The sequence below is a fragment of the Mastigoproctus giganteus genome, chromosome 7 (assembly GCF_048544385.1).
Source record: "Mastigoproctus giganteus isolate SK-2022 chromosome 7, ASM4854438v1, whole genome shotgun sequence".
NCBI classification, from domain to species: Eukaryota; Metazoa; Arthropoda; class Arachnida; order Uropygi; family Thelyphonidae; genus Mastigoproctus; species Mastigoproctus giganteus.
Window position 1 is genome coordinate 123026999 of NC_143581.1, and position 14106 is coordinate 123041104.

Below are 14106 nucleotides of genomic sequence, written 5' to 3' on the forward strand. Positions count from 1 at the left end.
AAGTTTTATTTGACACCTCAACAATGACCTTGGCTGCGCCGTGAGGGTGTGCAGAATGACTCATACGTGCACCCCCTCAGTGTCAGTAAGATGGTGACAGTGCAGTGTGTGCTGTGGTATGCTGAATTGAAATTGTCATAGCAGTGCAACATTAGTACCAACATACAGACAAGATGTGCCAACAAATAAGACTATAATATGTTGGTTTAATCATTTAAGGAAACTGGCAGTGACAATCTTACTGACACTGAATGAGGTGGAGCTTGTAGGAGTCATCCTGTGCACACTCACAGCGCAGCCAAGGTCATTGTTGAGGTGTCAAATAAAACTTAGTTTTAGTTAACACCTCAAATAAAATACGCAAGGAACTGCGTATGGCATTGGCATGCCTTTTGAAAAAGGATTGGTTTTTTTCATTAGCTCTGAATGTTTCATATGTAAGTATCTTTTTTTTAATTAAGTTTCATGCTTTTGTCAGCCAATTTTTTTTAACATATTACACACACAGGAGTTGCTCATCAGCAGCAACTCTGTAAGTGAAGCTGTACTTCATAAATTCCTCTTGATATTTTCTATTCTTTTTTATTCCTTTTGATTTGGAATATGATAGCTCTCTACCAGAAATTGATGGTTGCACTAGACTTGAAATAACATTAATGTCCAAATTTTTACGTGATATATTTCTTGCCTTATTAGCTTCTGAAGTACCTGTGGCAACAATATTGTCATTACTCCTTGGCCGTTTTGTTCTGATTACCCAATTGCCCTCGGTAAAATATTTTTTTTCTTCTTAAAAACAGCGATAATAACAATGAAACATGCAACATGAAAAGTAGCAGAAGAATGAAAAACACATCCAAGTTGATACCAAAGCACAACACACTTGCTATATATGTTTACTGCTACTGCATATTGGCATCTCTGGTCTTTAGGCAATTTGAGAATTTGTGCTGTAGGAAGAGCTAAAGGGATTAATTAATTAGTACTCAGAAGTATTAATACATACTGAGAAGTCACACTAGTCAACTGTTTTTTGTGTGTGTCCATAGCCAGTGAGCATTAAGGCATACTCCCAACATAGGCAGTTGGGTTCATTCATATCTCAGACTTAAGAGCAGTAAGGTCTCTATGCCTACACTATTAAAAAAAGTAATTTTAACAACAGGTTTTTAGCTTTTATGTACACAAAAAATAAATTTATTTAAAAGTTAGCCACAACCCCTTTTATCATGTGAGTCACACACCATCTAGACCATGAAGTCTGCCAATCCTCACTAAATTTATGGAAAACCTTGCACATTGCTTGAAATAAATTAGTTGAGACATTATAAAAGTAAAGATATAAAATTAATCAGCAGAATGCCACGTCTGTGTAAGGCAATGTCCTCCCCATCCTGCTGTTTTAACCCAATATGAAAACCACTTCTATGGACAGTGCGTATTATTGGTAGTGGCAGCAGAAGTCTTTTTGCTATTGGGTTAAAACAGTGGGAAGGGGGGATAAATACCCTAAGACTGAGGCAGTCTGGAGGGTGTACATGTAAGTAAATTTCAGGTGCGAAGGCATTGCACTCAAGAACTCCGATAAGCTGCTTTTAATGATGAGAAAAAAAACTAATCAATACAACATTATCAACTTCTACTCCCACTACCGATAACACGCACCATCTGTTTACTGAGAATGCTGGGAGAAACTGTGACAGTGGGAAACTATTTTGCCCGTTAACTTTTCCCGTGGTTCTCGTGTTGGCTTTCTTTACCTCTTTATCCTTAAAATTATTAAATAAATTATCAAGAATACATTCAAACAAATATATACGAAAGTACAATGCTGCAATTATCAACTATATGGGAGAAAAATTAAGGATATTTCAATTCTTTCCAAAGTTCCTGCAAGGATTTCTTAATGGCAGTTTTGTGTTTTGTAAAGTTTTGTGTGGGAAGAAAGTTAATTGCTTATATAATCTTCAAGTTTTCATTTCAAGATAGTTCTTTAATTTTTAAAAGTAATTGAGGGAATAACAGTAATTGTAAGAGCTTTATGAGATATGCATTATTAACCAAATACCTGCAGAGGGTGAACATAAGGTTCAATAACCTCACCTCAGTACCATGCAGTCACGAGAATTTTGACTAGAAACGTGGAGACGTAATAATTCCAGCCCACACTTTAAACTATCCCCTCCAAACATGCCCCTTTTCAAAAAGGTTAGTGGAATCTGGTTCCTTGTTCTCTACAGATCAAAGATCTGATTAAAACTGTACTCAACATATCAGTAAAGAGAATTTGCACCTGGATCCAGTTGACATGCTGTTATACCAATTCAAAGGTGTGAAGATTTTTTTTTTGTGTATGGGAGTCAAAGGAATGGATTCTAACAGTTAATTGTTGCACATAAAATAAGTATTGTAGGAGTGAATATTTAAATTTGATGAATTTGAAGGGACTGGTTAAGAAGACATCAAAAAGCAGATATTGTGATATCAGATGTGGTGTTAGACATAAAAGGAATGCAAAATTTGAATTTGGAGAGTAGAATGTGTACAGGCAGGAAGGGAGGAGTTATGCTGTTACAAAACAAAATCTAAGGCAGTGCATCCAGTTGACATGGGTGGCCAATGCAATGTTGAGTCACTGGTGTGACATAAGCAGTGAGAAATCAAAAATGACAGTATCAGTGCATTATAGGCCTGATGAGTACAAAGAGCAACTGTACAGAGAAATAGATTGTGCCAGTAAATCAGAATTTCATAGTGGGAGATTTTAACCTTCCAGATAACTGGGTTGGTCACTTGCACACTAGCAAGACTTGTGGATTTATTGGATGACTGTTTTCTACAACAGCATGTTTGAGAAGCAAGCAGGAGTAATACTCTTCATCTGGTTAGCAGTGATCATTCATGCATTAAGAAGGAAGCTAAAGAAACCACTAGATGGCAGTGATCACAGTGAACAGCAAATTTTAATCAGAAGCATTCAAGGAATTAATCTTGGAAGCTACTAGGCTTTTCATACCAACTAAGAAATACTGCTCAGGGTTTAGGCCTAAATGGTTGCCAGATGAACTAATGAGCCTCATGGTAGAGAAGAAAAATGCATGGATGCATATAAATTATCAGGCAATACAGAAGCCTATGGTAGATATAAGCTAGTCTGTAATCAAGTCACAAAGGAGATTAGGCAAGTGAGGGCACTAGGAAGCTACTGAGAAATGAGAAGCTATGAGAAATCTTTGGCAAAAGATGCAAAGAAAAACAGCAGAGATCTCTTTTATGGTAATGTTTGTAGGACAGGGATGAATCAAGTTGGTCCATTTATTATCACTGGTTCAACTGCTGATGATTGAGTATTTTGCATCTACGTGAATTCTGTCAGGGTTCAATGCTATCTTCTACAGAAAATATTAGTAAACCACATAGGACGCTTGCACCTTCAGGATGGTGGGACTGTTGGTAATCCTGGTTATAACCTCCATGCACAAGTACATGGTGGGTGACCACCCAGGTGTGAACCAACAGAAGCAGGGGTCAAGGTGTGGCGCCCGCACCACATGGAGGATTGCCGACCCTCTATGTTACCAGGCAGTATTAGGTGGTAGATGACTCATGAACCGGTGTAATACCACCACTTTGCTTATTGGAGGTTTGAAGTGGTGGAACCCATGTTTAGTCTCTAGAACTAAGTTCCGGTCAACCCTTCCCTATCTCTTCCATCATACAGTAGGATTGATGACTTTTGAGGTTATGATGTACATTGTGGCGAGATCCAATGTTCCTTACATTTCGAGGGTACAGCTCTAAAACAGTGTTCTCAGGCCGGCTGCTGTTTAGTACACCAGACCAAACTATTGGTAACCCTCTAGGAGACTTCCGGATCAGCTAGGGTATAATCTTGCTACCTCTACTCTGCTAGATAGTGACTGGAGGGAGTCCGAGTAGTGTGTATGCGGGGAACATTGACGAGGCCACATTATGTCAAGGATCTGGGTATATTCTTACCATGTGTACGCAATATCCAAAAATTTAATTACTTCATACAGCATGTCCCGCCCACTTTTTCTTACTATTGAATACACCATGAATTGTCAAACTAATAGAGCAAGCTTATCTGTGAAAAGATCTAAATCTCCCAAGCAGTTCTTAATTCATTTCACAAATATACGTGGTCTCAATTCTAATCTTAATGATGTCCATTTCCACTTACAGTCTGCCAAACCCCATGTACTTTTTCTGACAGAATCTCAGCTACTGGTTGATTCAACTACTCATCTCAGATGCTCAAATTATTCGCTGTATGATTCCTTTGGCCTCAGGTGGAACTTGGGCATATGTCCATTCTGATATTCCTTGTCAGAGACGTGGCAATTTGGAATCTACTCTCTTTGAACTTCTCTGGCTTAAAATCTCTCTACCTCATTGCGTAAAATTTATCTGTCTCTACTGTTCTCCCAACTCCACTAATCACTTGGAGCTCTTTGACTTCCTCTCTTTGCAACTTGACTTTCTCCAGTCCAACTTTCCTAACAGTGAGGTAATTTTCCTTGGTGATTTTAATGTTCACAACTCCAGCTGGCTTCCGTTTTCTAGTCATACCGACCCAGCCGGTCAAGGTGCTGAGGCTTTTGCAATTACTAATAACCTTGCACAGATTGTTCAATTACCTACAAGAATACTGGACAATCCTAATCATACAGGCAACACACTTGACCTTTTTCTCACAAACAACCCTTCTAAGTACACCGTCGAAGTGAGAGGTCCCTTAGGCACTTCAGATCACAACTTGGTGATTGTCTCTTCTCCAATGGAGCCTTTATCTCGTGGCTATTACCAACCTCGTGTTGTTTGGCATTACAAGAACGCAAAATGGGATGACCTGCGAGATTTCTTTTCCTTGGTCGGATTACTGTTTAAAAACTTCTGATGTCAATGTTTGCTCAGATCGTGTCACTGAAATTATTCTTGCAGGAATGGAATCCTTTATCCCACACTCCACTTTAAAATCTCGTCCTTCATCTAAACCTTGGTTTTCCAATAAATGTGCTAAGGCTGTTCAAGAGAAGAATGTTGCATATCGTAATTGGCTTGTTTATAATTCTTCAGTTTCATTTTCTGCCTACACCAAAGCTCGCAACAATCGTAAAGCAGTTATTAATCAGTCCAAACTAGAGTTTGAACAGGCCAAGAGTAGAAAACTTGCTTCTTGCCCTAATGGTAGCCGAGCATTCTGGTCCCTTGCCAAAGCTATTGGCCGCAACTTTTGCCTGCCTCTGTCCAAACCAGATGGTTCTGTTGTCACTTTAGCCAAGGATAAAGCTGACCTGCTAGCATCCCAACTCATATATTAATGATCTTGGTAAAACAGCTCCCACCATTCCCAACACGCTCCATTCAATACCTCCTGTGGTCTTCCGTCAAAAGGATGTCAGAAAGATTTTGACGAATCTTGATGCTAAGAAAGCTCCAGGTCCCGATGGTATTTCTCCACTTGTTCTCAAAACCTGTGCTCCTGAACTTACTCCTATTCTTTGCCGCCCTTTTTCACTTTCTTATCCCAAAGGTGTTTTTCCTTCTGTTTGGAAATTTGCTCATATCCAGCCAGTCCCTAAAAAGGGTGACAAATCCCTGACATCCAATTATCACCCCATTACAATTACTTCTACTCTTTCTAAAGTAATGGAGAAATCAATTAACTGCCAACTCTTAAACTACCTATTAACTTTCCGTCTGATCAACAATCGCCAGTATGGATTCCGTCAGTGTCGATCCACTGGTGATGGCTTATGTTACTCAATGGAAAGGTTCGGTGAAACACGAGTAGTTGCTCTTGACATCTCAAAGGCTTTCGATCGTGTTTTGCATAAAGGTTTCTAAACAAGCTTCCATCTTATCGTTTGCCAACTGTTTTTAGTAATTGTTTATCCAGTTTTCTCTCTGATCGCTCACTGAGGGTGATGGTAGATGGTTCTCTGTCTTCTAACTTCTCCACTAATGCCGGTGTCCCTCAAGGTTCAGTTCTTTCCCCACTCTTTTCCTCTTGTATATTAATGACCTTCCATTGACTGGAAATCCTATCCATAGTTTTGCCGATCATAGCCCATTGCATTCCACTTTACATTTTGAGAAACCTTGCCCTGTTTAATCAGCTTCAACTTCTCGAAAAATCTTCTACCAATTCCTTATATGCCAATCTTCAGGTAATTCTCCAGTGGGGCAAAGACAACTTAGTTGATTTCAACCCTTCTAAAACTCAGTCTTGTCTTATATCTCGCAAAAAGGATTCTTCTGCTCCTATGCTTATCTTTAGTGACACTCCGATTTCTAGGCAAAATGATATATCTCTTTTGGGGATTACCCTCACTTCTCATCTCTCTTGGCACAAGCACATTACAAATATTGCTTCCTCTGCATCTAAAATATTTCGTTCTCTTTCGCTCTGGGCGTTACTTTTCTTCCAAACAGCTGCTCACTCTGTATAAATCGCAAATCCGTCCTGCCATGGAATATTCCCACAACTGGGGTGGTGCCCCCAAAACCTCTCTCAGACTTCTTGTTTCCATTTAGAAGAGGACAGTTAGGTTAATGATTCATCTCTAACAGAGTCTCTCCACTCGCTGTCTCATAGATGTACTGTTTCTACTGCATGCCTCTTCTACAGATACTTCCATGGGCACTGTTCTTCTGAATTAGCTTCTATAATCCCTGCTCTCTCTTTCAAAACAGTCCAACACGTGCCGCCACCAGCCAACATCCATTTACTGTCCAACTGCAAACTCACAGAACCAACTTTTCATCTTCCTCGTTTATTCATTCAACGGCCGTTTTCTGGAACAACCTTCCTTCATATGTATTTCCTGAAAATTACAGTCTACAGAAGTTCAAGTCCAATGTCAACAAATATCTTCTTTCGTCTTCTCAACCTCCAAACCAAGCATGGTACTAAGTAGTATAGGTTCTAATACCTCTCGTGTTTGGTGTTTACATAAAAAAATAAAAGAAAAAAAAAAAGAGGAGGTTATACTATGATATTGAAATGGGTATCAGATGAATATTTCCCGATTATTTGCATTGCCCAGTATCAGAGTCACCAGATTGCGAGTTCTCGGAGAAAATTTTCTTTGGTAGATGTCATGGACTGGCTGTTGGAAGGAGATTCTGAAATTGGCATTTGTGTGTTCGAAAATACCACCTGCTTGCTGTACAATGGAAGCAGCTTCAACATGGACTTTCTGTTCTCAAAGACATATTCCTTCACATAATTCAAGTGCAAATGTTAAGGAGTAAGGAAAAAGTAAGGAGTGCAAAATTCTCAAAATGGAATTAGTTGGTCAATAGGTAAAATTTATGGACAGTTTATAATTTCATGTCATCTACGTTAAGGAGCTCCCCACCACCTTTGCATTTGGCAAAATTAAAAAAAAAAAACTTGCTTCCCGTATTGGTTGGCGCCTCCATGGGCAGGAGCAGCAACATGTAGCACATTCTTCTTGATTAGACCGGGGTTCGAGCCCGTGACCACCAAATACGGAAGATGCGGAAAGGTCAGGGAATGACCACCACATATCCCCGGAGTATATGGCCTTAGTTGCTAATGCTCCTAAAAACCAAATAACAACAGCCGTATTGGTTTTGTGATAGAAAACATCTTAGATTACATGGGAGCACTACCTGAGAAAATATTTTCGGCCAAATATAAAAGCAGAGGAACCTGCAGCATTTCTTCAGTGGTACAAATATAACAGATGGCAAGTCTGATTTACGTCAGAAAATTACCGAATATTGTCAGTCAGACAACCATTATTCGCAAAAGTTATCTTTTAAATCTGCTCCAGATGGTAAATTCCGACCTATTTGAAAAGTACTTCATAGAAGTTTTGCATTAGAAGTGTTTAAATCCAATTTTTTAAAACCTCACCTCTCTATTGTGCTTTCTGGAGGCTACAGGTTTGGTGAAAGACAGCCGTTTAGCTAGAGTTATTTTCAAATGGTATAAAAAATGCCGTTCTGCAAATGGGTGATAGTTTGGGAGGTAGTTACAGGATTGATGCTGTCGAACATGAGCAAAAACTCAGAAGTATATAGGTGTATGTTTCAGTATCACCCAACTTCTTTTCCTGGCACCGCTCTTTACCCACTATACAAGCATTTAATAGTCAAGTATATAAAAAAAACATTGGTGAAATCAGTGGCGGATTAAGGATAGTTGGGGCCCCTAGGCAAATTATATTTGGGGGTCCCCCCACCCAAAAAGAATAAAAAATAAATAAAAGTAAGGTGGCAAATAAATGAAATTTTGTACTTTTGAATTTTTTGCTTAAATTTTCGCTTAAATTAATCAAATTTTTCGCTTAAATTAATGAAGATTTTTATGATGTTTATTGAAAACATTAATCAATTTTAGAACAGTATAGGAAAATGTCTTGGCTTGGGGGGGCCCTCCCAAAAACCTGGGGTCCCTAGGCATGTGCCTCATTGCCTTAATGGGTAATCTGCCAGTGGGTGAAATTATATTGAGCAGTTATTATCAGATTTCCTTGAATTTTGGGAATGGGAACTGCATGCTCTAGCTAGAGAAGACCATTTAAAAATCTTTTGGAAGAGGAAAAATATGTCTCCCCTATCACAAGTAGGGAATATATTTATATGGCAGACATATAGATTGCTGTCTTTACTGCCATGCTGACAATGAAACTAAGATAGAATATGTTGATTTTTGCTCACTCTGTCCCTTTGTTAACAAGAGGAGAGTATCCCAAATGCCACCCCACTCATCACAAATAACTTCAGTTATGAGAGATCACTATTTCGGGATAATCAAAGCATATTTCATCCCTTTTTCCTTCTCAAAACTTATTTCATCCCATTCTTCCTGACAAGTTTGATGGAAGACTCGTGTTCCCTTTATGCCATAGATGTATGGAAATTCATCATCAAGACAGTTGCACTCACGAGACTGAAACAAGAGAACCATAGATAGAACCTGGGTGAATTGTGAACTTCATGCAGTTTGTCCAAATTATCTTTTGGTCAAAATTTTTAATTTTGTCATCATCCATCCAGGTTTAACTTTTAAACCAAGATAACTTTTTTGGAGATTATATTGGTAAGTTGTTAAGTCTTAAACATGCAAATTCTGGCTTTTCTGATGATGCAAAAACCAATTTCCAAAAACAGGAATATCTCAACGAATTTTATCACGAGGGGATACAATTAAAAATATCAGACATACATAAAAAACATGGACGGAACAATTGTAAAGTTACTCTTGAGTCGGTTATGGGGGAGATTTTGTCAGGACCTTGAGTGTACCAAAAGTGAATATGTAAATTCCTACGAAAAGATGCTTGAGATCTTGACAAACACACATTTTGTTTCCAGCATGATTTGCCAGCACAGACACTGTTAATCGGCAAAGAGCCGATAGAACCGACTGTGCCTATGAATAAAATTGTAAATACTGTAATTGCTGCCTACAGACTACTGGCACTGCTGGAAGAACTAACAAAGCTGGGGAAACGTATTGTGTTTTGATACCGACTGAATACTGTCATGAAAAATGACAGCCATGTAATTGGAAATCACCTTGGACAACTCGTCAGAGGATTACTGTCTGGGAGAATCACACATTTCTTTCCCACTTGCCCAAAGAATTAATATCTCGGGTTATCTCATGGCTCGACTATTATTAAATGTAAAGCAATATAAGTTGATGTCATCAATGATATTGATGAAGGTATATCAGGATTAATGTCCAAATTTGCAGATGATACAAAAGTTGGCAGGATTGCCAGCTCTTGTATCATCTGCAAAAATACGGTTAAGAACCTGAGGGGGCATAGATCCAAATTAAGGAAGGGCAGTTGTAGAATAGATGTGCAGAAATTTGCCTTTAGCAAGGGGGTGGGTAGTTGATTGGTGGAACAGATTGCCATCTTTTCTTGTGGAAGTTGATAGCCTAAATAAATTTAAGGCTGAGTTGGACAGGCATTTGGAACGAATGGAGGGGTGAAATGGCAGGGTTTTTTTTTTTTTGGATGATGCTGCATAAGCTTGCTTTCTTGCATCGTATACCAGGTGCTCACATGGACCTGCATGTGAGCACCTAACTTGACGTCATGAAACAAGTCCCGGACAAACACAACAGTGCAGGTACCGCTTAAAGGTCAGATTTCGAGAATTATAGTTGCAAAATCTTAAATAGACACCGAAAATTTTTTTCGTTATTCTTACAACAAAGGAGTTGTTCCTACCCGAAGTGCGCATTCAGATGGAAGGAAAATTGATGCTTTCCTTCACCGCAATCATTAGTGGAAAAACAAAACTAGTATCGTAAATTCTTCGTAAAAGATGAACTCATCACCCCAAATGTTACTAGAATAGTATACCTGTTTGCCAAACCTCAACAGTCTAGGGTCAAACAAGGATTTGCAAAGAGATACTAGAGGAGGTTGAATTTAATGCCGATGCTAAAAATTTACTAGTGATTGACGATCTTTCCAACGAAGAAACCTCACGACAAATTTCGGATTTGTTCATACATGGATCTCACCATCACAATTTATCTGTTTCTGTTATCACAAAATTTATTTACAAAAAGGAAAAGCTTGAACGATCAGTCTAAATTGTCACTACTTGATTTTGCTGAAAAATCCACGAGAAGCCCCAAATCTGGTTCTTAGCAATCCCCAGAAACTAAGCATTTTGTTTGAATCATACATGTGCAGTGAGGATGCCAAGGATACCTTTTTGACTTGAAACCCCAGACCAGCAATGAGAGACGCAAACGAACTGTTTGTGTGAAACTGGTCCGATCGTGGTTTATGAACATAAGCACCCATGAAAGTGCATTCATTTCAGCGTAAGAACAGATCGGAAAAGCTTTATCAAAAAACTCCGATTGCCTGAAGTACTACAAGATAGTGACAAACTCTGCTTACAAGTGCTAACAAAAAAGATTACTTTGTTCTGTAAATTGTGCCTGAATCTGGCACACACGCATTCCCATAACACCATCGCAGCACAAAAAAAATCACTTCCGTTCAGAAGTCAGATAAGAAGGCTATCTGATAATAAAAAAGTTAAGCTTTAACTAGAGACTGCAGAAATATCTGGTGTTCAATAAACAAAATATCCCTGCCCCACTTGCTGTTATACCAATTCCATCAGTTACAGATCATGCTATTCTATTAACATCCCCACAAAGTCTCCATTCTAGTGCAAAGCTGCTGGCTCACCTTAAGAAAAATGGTGTTTCTTGGATGGCAGAAGGTGCAACTTTGGTGCGCTTGGCACACCTGAGCTGGATATCATCATTCTTCTCTTTCTTGGTGATTCCCTTCTACCTTTCTCTCTCTCTGGGTAATTCAGAAATTTTATTTTATTTTTTTTTGCCTGGTGCAGCATAAGCCTCAGACTTCCTTGCACCCTATAATAATAATAATAATAATAATAATAATAATAATGCCAGATGGTCTTAGAAAAAAAAAGAGAACTTTTACCATAAGATTACAACGACATCAAGCCATTGGTTGCCTCAGCACCAAAAGGAATAATTAATAATGCATGGTTGGCCTATTGAATTAAATGAATATATTTTTTTAAAAAATAAAACAAATTTCACCAGTTACATGTGTGTTTTATTTATATAGATTGCTACCACATACTACTGGCATTTAATATACACTGGTGTACAAAGAAAGTGCATCACCCATTAAAATTGTAATTGTCGTCCGAATAACGTAAGTATATGGCAATATTTCTTACAGATTGCATCAGATAAGATTGACACATGTAGGTAATATTGCATCAGCTGTTACTTTCAGCTATATAAGCACGTTCTGCAAGAGTTGCGGTCATTCCTTGCGTCAGGATTACGAGTTATGTGCAATTGATACCACGAAGAAAGAGTGCTATTGTTGCTTTACATGAGTAAGGATGTTCTTCCCGTCATATTGCTTATAGAGTGTCTTGTAATCAGTGGACAGTGAGTAGAATTCTTTCCAAACTCAACAATACTGGTTCTGCTGATAGGAAAAAATGAAGCGGATGCAAACAAGTCTTTATACCAATTCATTTCAGCGTAAGAACAGATCGGAAAAGCTTTATCAAAACTCCGATTGCCTGAAGTACTACAAGATAGTGACAAACGCGTTTTGAAGCGATTATGTCTTAAAACCGCAAAGCTTCTTCGTCTGAGTTGAAAAGAGAATGGGAAGAACATACAGCAGTGGTAGCAAGTGCAGTAACAGTCAGAAGACGCCTCTTCGAAAATGGACTTGCAGCCCGTTGTCCTAAGAAGAAGCCCCTCCTCACATAAAAAATTAAAAAGGCAGAATGTGGTGTAAGGAGAATGTCAAATGGACCCCCGAGCAGGGGAAATAACTTATTTTCTCGGATGAGAGGAAATTCAACTTGCATGGCTCTGATGGGAGACAAACGATTCGCTGTAAACGTGGCAAAGAATACATCCAGACTGTATGGTGTCTACAGTGAAATAGACACCAGCCGTATGGGGGTGCATTTCATATTGCTGAGTAGGTCACCTGCAGTTTATAAAAGGTTCCGTAAATGCCAATGGATACCTGGCTATATTGGAAGACAAATTGCTGCCAACCATTAGAGACCATTTCAACATGCCAAGTGACTGCTCCTTGTCATCGGGCGAAAAGTGTAAGTAGGCACTTCTGTAGTTATTTTAGCTTCATTTCTGCATTAGAGATTCGACAGTAATGTGTTTACATTTATTACAGGTGAAAAAATGGTTGGAAGAACGGTCCATTACAACTCTTAGCTGGCCAGAAAACAGCCCGGGCCTGCATCATAGAACTGTTGGCATCGTGTAGAATCTGCAGTTGCCAGAAAGAAACCAAAGACCTTTCGTGAACTGCCTGAAGCCATAATTCGTGTTTGGAAACACGAACTATCAGTTGATTACTTTCAGAAATTGATCTTGTCAATGGTTCGAAGGTGTGCTGCTGTCATCAGGGCCAGAGGAAGTTCAACTAAATATTAGTTTGCACCACCTAGTGATCTTTTCATTTTGTTTTCCATTTAAAATTATAAACGGAAGCAAACTGAGGGATTCTAATAACATTTCAGCCATAAACACCGGGGGCTCACATCTGGTGAGTATGGGCTTGGCACACCCAGGGTCCTGAGCTGGATATCATCATTCTTCCCTTTCTTGGTGATTCCCTTCTACTTTTGACTCTCTCTCTCAGGGTAACTCGGCAACTTTTTTTTTCCTGGTGCAGCATAAGCCTCAGGCTTCCTTGTACCATATGGCTATTAATAATAATAAAAATAACAATAATTGTCGTGTTTACCAAAACTGCTGTATAAAGGTGGCAAATGCTAATTTTGGAATATTTTGAGAGCACCTGTCAAATATTACTTTGCTTTTTTGCCTTAACTATTAATAAATATATCTTTGTTTATATTTATATTTGTGATGCTAGTCATTAATGTAACATACCATCGGGAAAAAGGGTTAGAAATGTGAAATTCCTAGGTGATGCACTTTCTTTGAACACTGGTGTGGTTATATACTGGGTGGTTATAAAGTAAATTTCCCTATTCAGGAGACCCTACATCAAAACGGTTAGAGTTAGTGCTGTGAAAATCTGTGGGTGTCATTTGGGGTATGTGGAAGCGATTTGTAGAAGAAAAAAAATTAGTTCAAATTTCAGCCACATATGTACATATATGTTATGTACATATATATATATTTGTACATAACTCATTGGGTGACCCTAATATAATAGTTTAGGTCCAAATAAATCCTCCCCACAAACTTATGCCAACTGAAAGGCTATTTGTAAACCCAGCAATCATTCCGTTCGGGATGGAGCATGCCTTGTATATTAAAGCGCAGCTGAAATAATTCATAACGATACAAATTATGGATAATAGGCCATCTAACCTGACCAAATCCAGACCGCATCGCCCAAATAAATGGACAAAAATCAATCTCCGTGGCTTCTCAGCTCCATCCCATCATGAAAGAACCTTGACCTCCTCCTCCTCCAGGAACCTTACTGCGTTTGTGGTAGTCTCTGAATATTAATAAATATCTTTATTGTAGGCAGTGATTGGTTACATGATTGCCCG